The 9,042-nt window shown below is 47.1% G+C and overlaps 1 long non-coding RNA gene across 1 annotated transcript; it reads right to left on the reverse strand.

The window, feature by feature from the left end:
* Nucleotides 1-3,752: 3,752 nt before the first annotated feature.
* LOC144888500 (uncharacterized) lies at nt 3,753-5,520 on the reverse strand. Its single transcript, XR_013621054.1, has 2 exons — nt 4,851-5,520; nt 3,753-4,236 (listed from the first exon to the last, which is right to left on the reverse strand). It is a non-coding gene; the product is annotated as an uncharacterized LOC144888500 (long non-coding RNA).
* Between the last annotated feature and the right edge of the window lie 3,522 nt (nt 5,521-9,042).

Below are 9,042 nucleotides of genomic sequence, written 5' to 3' on the forward strand. Positions count from 1 at the left end.
CGTCGAACTCGGCCTTTGCCACGGCGAGCTTGGCCAGGTCGAGGCGGCGGGCCCTGGCGTAGACCGGTGGGCCCTTAGTGGGTATGTGGAGCTCGATCCCATGCCGCACTGCGACGGCCGAAAACGTCGGCCGCATGAGGGCCGGGAATTCCGCGAGCAGGCGAGCGAACTCGTTCGCCGTCGGGAGGGCGCACGCCAGTTCGGTCGGCGCGGAGCTGCTCATCGTGCACGCCAGGGAGCTGAAGGTCTCGGCGTTGACAAGGCGACGGCGTTTGACGTCGACCAGCAGCCCGTGCGCGCAGAGGAAGTCTGCGCCCAGCAAAGCCATGGTGACGCAGGCGGTCACAAAGGTCCACTGAAAGCGCTGGCTGCCGAAGCAGAGGGTGACGTCGCGCGGGCCGAAAGTGCGTATGGCCGAGCCATTAGCAGCGACCAAAGAGGGGCCGCAAACGGCGTCCCGCCTGTCCTGCTCGGAGGCGGGTATGACGCTCAGTTGGGCGCCGGTGTCACAAAGGAAACGCCGCCCGGACGCTTTGTCCCGAATAAAAAGCAAGTTGCCCGAGTGGCCGGCGCTCATGGCTGGGAATGAACGCCGGCCCGGCCGTTTCCCGACTTGCCGAAAGTGCACGGGGGTCGGCACGTCCGAGCCTTGTGTCCGAACCTGGCGTGGTAATAACACCACGCCTGGTCAGGTGGAGGCCCCGGCCGTCGTGTCGGAAGCGGTCGGCGCGGCGTGGCGGCCGCCAGTTGCACCGGCAGTTCGGCCTCCAACCGCGCAGGGCGCTCGGGCGTCGTGGGCGTCGCCTCGGACGGCGGCAGGCTCCAGGTAGCCGCGCCGATGTGTTGGCCCGCCGAGGAGATCTTATCGGCTTCCCTGGCGAGGGCGCGGGGATCGGTGATCGACGTGCCAGCCAGGGCGAGGCGTACCGGGTGAGGCAGCTGGCGAAGGAACAGCTCGCGGAACAGAAAATCCGGAGAGTGCTCACCGAGCAACGAGAGCATATAGTCCATGCGCTCGGACGGGCGCGTGTCGCCGAGCTCGGGCAGGTCGAGCAGGCGCCGTGCGAACTGGGAGTCCGCCTGGGCGAACCAAACAGCCGCGTGAGCCTCCCAGAAGGTAGGCAGTTTAAGAGTCACTGCCGTGTCCATGTCGGTAGGTCACCAGTGAAGGAGCTGCGCTCCAACGCGAGTCGAAAGAATTGACGCGACCAAAGACGGAATTCGTCCGAGTTGCTTTATTGAAACAAAACAGCTCAGGTATTCTGACAAGCCCGTTTATCGGGCAGCAATATATATACACATTTATGCCCGGGTGTTTGCCCGGGAAAACCGAGACCGGGAATGCCCGGGTGTCAAGGGCGAGTCCTGGAAAGGCGAGTCTGGACATGCCCGGGCGTCCTGGACGTGGCCTGGCAAGTCGAGGCTGGGCGTGCTCGAGCGCTCCGGGCGAGCCCTGGAAAGGCGAGAGCGGGCATGCCCGGACGCTCTGGGCAAGCCCTGGAAAGGCGAGTCTGGACATGCCCGGGCGTCCTGGACGCGGCCTGGCAAGTCGAGGCTGGGCGTGCCCGGGCGCTCTGGGCGAGCCCTGGAAAGGCGAGAGTGGGCATGCCCGGGAAAGACGAGACTGGGCGTGCCCAGGAGGTTCGGGCGTGCCCGGGTACAGCGAGTCCGGGCATGCCCAGGAGAGGCGCGTCTGGGCCCGTCCGGATGAGCCCGGCATGGCGATCGCGCCCTGGCCGCGTCCTGGCAGGTGCAAGGCGATTGTGTACATTCAGCGGGAACCGCTACAAAGCAACCTTTCTAATGGGGGAGCTCTCCCGGCTTCTCCCCGGTGCCCCCACTGGAAATTGGCCCTCCGGGTCCCATCTCTGTGGGTATCCAGGCCCATACACAAATTTAGCATGTTCACCATAGGCTCACGGCCTACCCTGGCCGACGGGCCCGCCAGCGCTCGGGGTGCCTTCTTCAGCAATCCTCACCTCTCGTGAGCCACACTCCCAGCCCGTCAATACTCGGTGAACACCTTCAAAACAAACACTTTTCCACTCATGGAACCAACCGCAGAACCACATCCATTGTAAATTTTACTAGATCCAACCTATTATCTCTTAACTAGTTCCAGGTTTCCTTGGGCGAGACTCACTCCCTCCAAAATCATTCCTTTCGTTTGCACCATTAACTCCTTTTCACATTCATTCCCGGGTCGATATCCCATATTGATATTCACTGTATTCGTGCTCATTCCATTTATTAAATTCACTAGCAGAGTAGAATACCCGTCCCATGGGCTGCCAAGCATGCAACATGGCATTTGGGCGGTGTATAGGAAAACTGACAGTTGCCTCAATCGCACCCGAAAATAAAGAAATAACCTGGGTCGTGTGTGTGTGTGTATATGTGTATGTGTGTGTGTGTGTGTGTGTGTGTGTGTGTGTGTGTGTGTATGTATGTATGTGTCAGTGTCAGTGGAAAAATGGCGACACACACACACAAACGGCTCTCTTAGTCTTATACATACTTATAATGAAGGTTCAAACAGGTGAGGTTCATCGATATTACCAATGATTATCTCGTCACATGCGATTATGTCTCACGATTCAATTAATCAGTACATTCCCGATATCGCATCTGAGGTCATAGAAAGTTCTGAACAGATAAGTTAGCAGACGAAACAGATACGTTACTGTGACGTTCTGGCCTTTCAAATTTTGTCAAATGCGTACGTACGTACACCGTCCATGTTTTCACAGCAAATTGACCAAAGTCTAAGGACGTAGGTCCTATTTCATTAATTAATCAGCAATCTTTGATCATCAAGTGTCATTTTGTAACAAATTAAATTTGATGAAAACTCCACTCACCAACTGGACGATATTCAGATGATAAACTCTCCACGGCAGACAAAATGGCGGACCAAGCATTCCTGAGCCTGATCTCGCGAGATTCTCGCGGGAACCAACCACTGATCTGTATATACTACTGGATAGAGCATCGGCCAATAGGCTTAGTACAAAGCTGTGAAGCCGGCGCGCGACAGCGGCGGCCATCTTGCCACTCGCACAAGGAGGTGCGGCCTGTGTCAGTTCCTGGCGTTTGCACAACTGTGGAATGAACTACCTCGTAACATCGCAACTGAAAGTCACTCAACAAGCTGTTTTAGAAAGAAACCTAGATTATATGTGCAAAATTTTCAGAATTATACTTTGTAAATATATACAAAGTGTCATTTTCCAAACTCAATGATTGACAGACAATGTATATGTTTATGTATTTGGCACGCCAATGTTCTCTTGTAATATCCTTTCGTTTTATTGTTCTTAACTCTCAATGTAATTCTTCAAATTAATGTTTATTTGTACGTTCCAGGTTAGCAGCTCGAAAACTCAATTCTGATTGATTTTTTTGCCAACCTTCCTCACAATTTCAACGCAAATTTCTTGTCCATGTTTGTGTTTTTCTCAAATAATTCTCGATTTAAGTATGAATTTAGTGTATAATCCAAATTGCTTGAGAATAAAGCATTATTATTAAAATTTACTAATTTTTCAAAGATTTTATCATCCTTGATACAATAAATTAGTCCACAATTTAAGGGCATTGTGGTCAACGCTGTTCTCACGGAATACTTTCTCCAGGATGTCTATATGTGATGGTTTCAATGTTGGGTCATTTACTCATTCTATGTCAAGAATTTATCAGTTGACAACAAACAAAGTCTTCTGAAAGACAAATGAAACATAAAAAGCTTAAAGTTGGAATAAAAAGGCACCTTTTATTACAAAGCCTCAATTAATAATAATAATATTGACCGACATATGTAGTGTGCCCTTTTCAAAGAGGCTCAACAAAAGAAACAAACATTTTGTCACCAAAATCATCATTGAACAAGTGTCTTCAGTTTGTTCTTGTGGTAATGCGTTTGATTGGCGACCGCCAGGTCAGGGTTTCGACACCCTCTGTCGTGGGTATGTTTCACACTTCATCTCATTACCCAGACAGTTCTCTGGCCCGGTTTGGCACACAGATTGCAGAAATGTGGCCTAAAGTCCCACACATTTCATTTCGCTCAGATACTGATGTAGGAGGTATGCCCGACTTCCTCTGGGAATGGTTCCACAGTGTGGGTGCCACGTCGGAGAAGGCACGACCACCAAAAGTCACCGCCACATGTTGTTTCACAGCAAGCAGGTAATCCCTAGACTAGACAGCACCACAGCCGACATGCCTGACCGAACACTGCAGTGAACAACCAGAGGATTAGCCGGAGTACTGTCACACCACCAAGCAAGCATTATCCATTCAGTTCACTCAAGACTCATTGTTGCTTCCCAGTATTCTTTCACAGAACAAATTTGCACAAAGAAACAATCCAGATCTAAACAATTATCCTACAATATAATCCACATTTGAAGTAAAATTGATCCACATATTCAGATGATATGGTGACAAAATGCGATGATGCACAGGATACAAAAAGCACAAAATGCTGACATTTGAAGGAGCCAAAAAGAGCAGCCTGTCAGTGCTCCATTGTCTCCCAGTTGCAAACAACAAACACAAAGAAGAGAATACAGTCAATACACTATTTGAAATCACTTGTTAGTCACAAGCATAAGGTGAACAAATTTAATGAGAGGCAAGAGCACATCTTGAATGCAGAACGCTTCAGAAGTATTTCTTGAAGTACATAAAAACATCATAATTTAAAATGGGTACATGGCAAGCATAGTTAGTTAAACTTAGTTGCATACATGTGTGCATATGTCAACCAATCATGTTAATTTACATACCATAGTCCTTTCACAAGGAACATCTGATATGCAAAAATTGTGAAATAAAAACAAAATTACTGGTGTTTGAAGAGAATTAGCTTGGTGAGCCGCTTGCGCACATTGGGCCCCGTGATCTGCTCATTCAGCTGCTTCGTCAGATGATGCATTCGTATCTTGATGTAACAAGAGGACAAACACTTGACAAGAAGGTGGACATGGTTGCATTCTGGAGAACCACTGAGCACGTGCTCATCCAACCTGTCAAAAACACCCCGCTGACATACTTCACCCAACACGGTTGACATGATGGCAGGAGCAATCCTCTTGGACTGTGGTAGAGCACCTTCAGTGGTGTGCAGCATCCTCTGTATGCACTGCTCTGTGGCAGTACACACTGTGATCACATCAGCCGCCGCCCTCACAAGACCTCCACTATTCTTTCTGTCCAAAAGAAGACAACCAGTGGCAACACCACCGTCAGTCATCGCATCTATACACTCTGGACATGACAAACGCTTGGCAGCCATACGAACAACATATCCAGCTATGTAGCATATGACTTCTTCCTTGTAGAGGGATAGCCTTCCAATGTCGGGGATATGAGCATAATCATGGTCGTGATGAGGAGCAGATGGGTGAGGCTCCATGTCATACTTCCTCACCAGCAACATGTCTTGACAGATCTCTGACTCTGGTTCCCTGTGCACACTGGAGACATGAAGAACGCCGGTTGTATCCTGGGCAATACAATTTCCACCAAGTGCGGATATCTCATGGCAAATCAAAAGTCGCTTGTACAGAGCAGTGAACTGCTTGGAGGTGGGGTTGTTGTTCATACCTCCAGCCGCTCATACAGCACAGAAGAACAACTCCAGATGGTCTTGGCTTGTTTTGTACGTCAGCAAGTACTTCAGTTTTGGTTCTGCAGCACCAACAAGAGATTCATACATATCTTGAAGACTCCTGATCGCCACGAGAAATCCAACAAAGGCTGTTTTTCTTGGGGTTTCGTACATTGGCTTGCCATGAACATCTTTCAGCGACAATACATATGTGAAGGCGTTTATCAGAAAGGGACGCCACTGAGGCTCGTTACGGGGATGCATTGGTGCCTTGTAGTTGCGGGCCAAGGGATTTCTCGAGTTCATTATATCAAATAAATGATCAAATGTACGTATGAACTCGACCGTTGCTTCACAGCCTTCAAACTTCTTCAGCTTCAAATCTTTATCGCAAAACTCCAGTGCATCAGCCACACTGCTGCTGAGAGTTTGGGCCGCCAAGTTGACTTTCATCTTTTGCTTGTCCCAGTGGATGTGTGCCGACTTCAGCTTGTTACCAGCTCTGAGCCCCTCCTCCTCTTGCAGCACGTGTAGACGTTCAATGTAAGACCAACAAATCTTCCCTCCCGATCCATCAACCAAAATTCCCTTGGATGCAAGTGTGTTTCTCACCAGTTTCAACATATGACATATGTCAAGAAGGACACTCACACGCAACTCCGGTTTACTGGGATGAGGGAATGAGGGATCCAACCGAGCAATGTCCATATTTGCCCCCAGCTGCTTCAACATGGTCATGTGACATGATGGTCCATCACATGTAAGAGAGGCAACTTCAACGTCAATGTCACAAAGCTTCTGTATGCACTGCATCACCAAATTGGCCCTTTCAGCACCTGACATGCCATGTATCAAAAAATAGCCAACTGGAACTTTCCAATTGCTGTTTAATGACACAACCATGAGAACAAGTGCATCAGTTGCAACAGGAGTTGAATCATCGCATACATCTGTTCCAATGTCAACATAGCCACGCAGCTTATCACCATCCCAACTGACGTGCTTTCTGATGGACATTTCATCAAGCATGAGGGCACAAACAACAAGTCTCTTTTCAGCTTCAGCCTCCTTCACTTTCAGTTGTAAGGCCACAAAGGATTCTTGTGTGAATCCCGGTTCACCACTGATACAACTGTACCACTTCCTGATGACTGCAGGGTGTGGCAATGCCATGTCAAAAGTTTTGCATACATACATGTAGGCTTTGGTTGAATAGAATTGAAGGGTCAGAGCAAATGCTCTGAGTGCAGGAGGATACGTCTTCCTTGTCACCTTGCCACTTTTCTTGTTTTGGAGCATTCTTTCCATTATTCCAGAAGGAACATCAGAGAAGGTCTTTGCCAACTGGTCAGCTCCATTCTCAGAGAGCAGCTGCTCATCACGAAGTGCTTGAACAACTGTGGTCAAAGATTTGACTTTCCTCCGGCAGCGACGTGATTTCTGCTGTGTCAATTTGAGCTTTTTCTTGACGCTACAAAGATTGTCATGCACAGAGTCCAGTTTACGTTTCACACTCCGTGGACTGGCAGTTACAGCATATGTGTGATCAGCACCAGTCGTTGCTGCAAGCTTTGATGGGCTGGTGATGATTGATGTACTGGGTGTGTTGTCCAGTGGCTCTTGCAGATTGACCAGTGCTTCTTGTGGGAAAGACCGTGGTTTGGGTGGCTTTCGCTTCCTTTCATCCTGGAAATCCATCAGAATAATGGATCAGAATTAATTATGAACGAAGAAATTATACAAGATTATTTATTTGGGATGTTCTTGAGAAAAGAGATGGTGGAAAAGTATTGATAAGTTGCTGATGTTGATATGTTTGCAAAATTTATATATTTGACACATCAATTGGCATGTAAGTAGACAAGTGTGAAAATCACTGCTGGCAGTGACAGCTACAACATGACACTATTTATATCTCAGTTACTCCACCACAACATGAAACTCTTGTATTATGTACCTTCTGCAGGTGGGTCGGAAAATCAAATATGGTTGGCAGGGAATTTTCTCTGAGTCTTGTGGTCTGACCTGTCCTGTCAAAACATGAGTCATCAAAGTGGTCTGAGCAAAGGACAGACTTCTTTGAAGGTTTCCATTTGTCACGTTTCACATTCACAACCCATTTCTGGAGAACATCTGGACGACTGAATGGAAATCTGAAAAAAATATTTTCAAGAAATTAGCCGATAGTCATGAAAGTACAACTCGAAGCAACAATTTACAACATATTCAATATGTAAGGCTCAACATACTAGCCATATAAACACTCAATTACCATGTACTTATACAGAATCAGTTATTGGTTTCAAAGTTTAACTGCATTGAGTTTTGCAACTTTGAATCATCCAGGGTACACATTATTAGACGGGACCATGCTATTTATACTCGTCCTCGATAACTATATATAGATAAAGACTTTGGGTCAAACTTAGCCCTGAGGGACCGCATATTGATGAAATATGTCCCGGCTCAGTGACTTTGCGCACTCTGCGGTTGAGTCAAACTAGTTCTGAAGTTCAGTAGTTGAAACTTGAATCCAGATCGCGGTTGTGCAAACATCATAATTTAACATTCAAATTCAAGGTTTTTAAAATAAAACATTCTCAAATAAATGTTAATTTTCAGTACTTACAGATGAAATGTCTTTCTACATCCTCGTATTTGTCTCTTTGTGCAATTAATAGCAGCACAAGCCGGCATTTCATAATACGTTAGCGGAGCGTGTTGACGAAAAATTTATGCGAGTGGCAACATGGCGTCCAGTGGCCGGGCGCTGACCTCAACTCAAGAGCCCGACCCGCTATCCAGTAGTATATACAGATCAGTGGAACCAACTGGACGATATTCAGATGATAAACTCTCCACGGCAGACAAAATGGCGGACCAAGCATTCCTGAGCCTGATCTCGCGAGATTCTTGCGGGAACTTGTTGGCTAATGCGTGCGAAATTTTAAAATACCGTGTTTGTGGTATAGTAGAGGCAATGAGCCTGAAAAATTCATTTGGAAAATCATTTCATGTTAAAAGCAGGCATCCTCCACTGGAAACAGGTAGGGAATGGGTGCATCAGGGGAGGGTGGATGATGCCAGCTGAGATTTTCCCGAAAAGGGTCATTTTTAACCCTTTTTTTTGCTAAATCAGTATTTCCGAAGTGTTGAAAAAGAGAAGAGATGTTTGTAACAATATCCCATTTATTTGCCCAGCCATTTTACTCTACATGGGGTTTTTATACATCATTTTGTTGCTGATGATATTGCCTACAAAATGCATCTCAGTATTTAAAAAAAGATATATAATTAAGGGGTTACCGTGGTTACAGTGGGGGCCAAAGGTCAACCTATGGCAAAAATATATAATTTTCTCACACTTTCTAATAGATAGGCAAAATGCCATATAAAACTAAATTTACTGGTTCTAATTGCTTTTATTT

The sequence above is a fragment of the Myxine glutinosa genome, chromosome 1, assembly GCF_964187855.1.
Source record: "Myxine glutinosa chromosome 1, kmMyxGlut1.1, whole genome shotgun sequence".
Lineage (NCBI taxonomy): Eukaryota > Metazoa > Chordata > Myxini > Myxiniformes > Myxinidae > Myxine > Myxine glutinosa.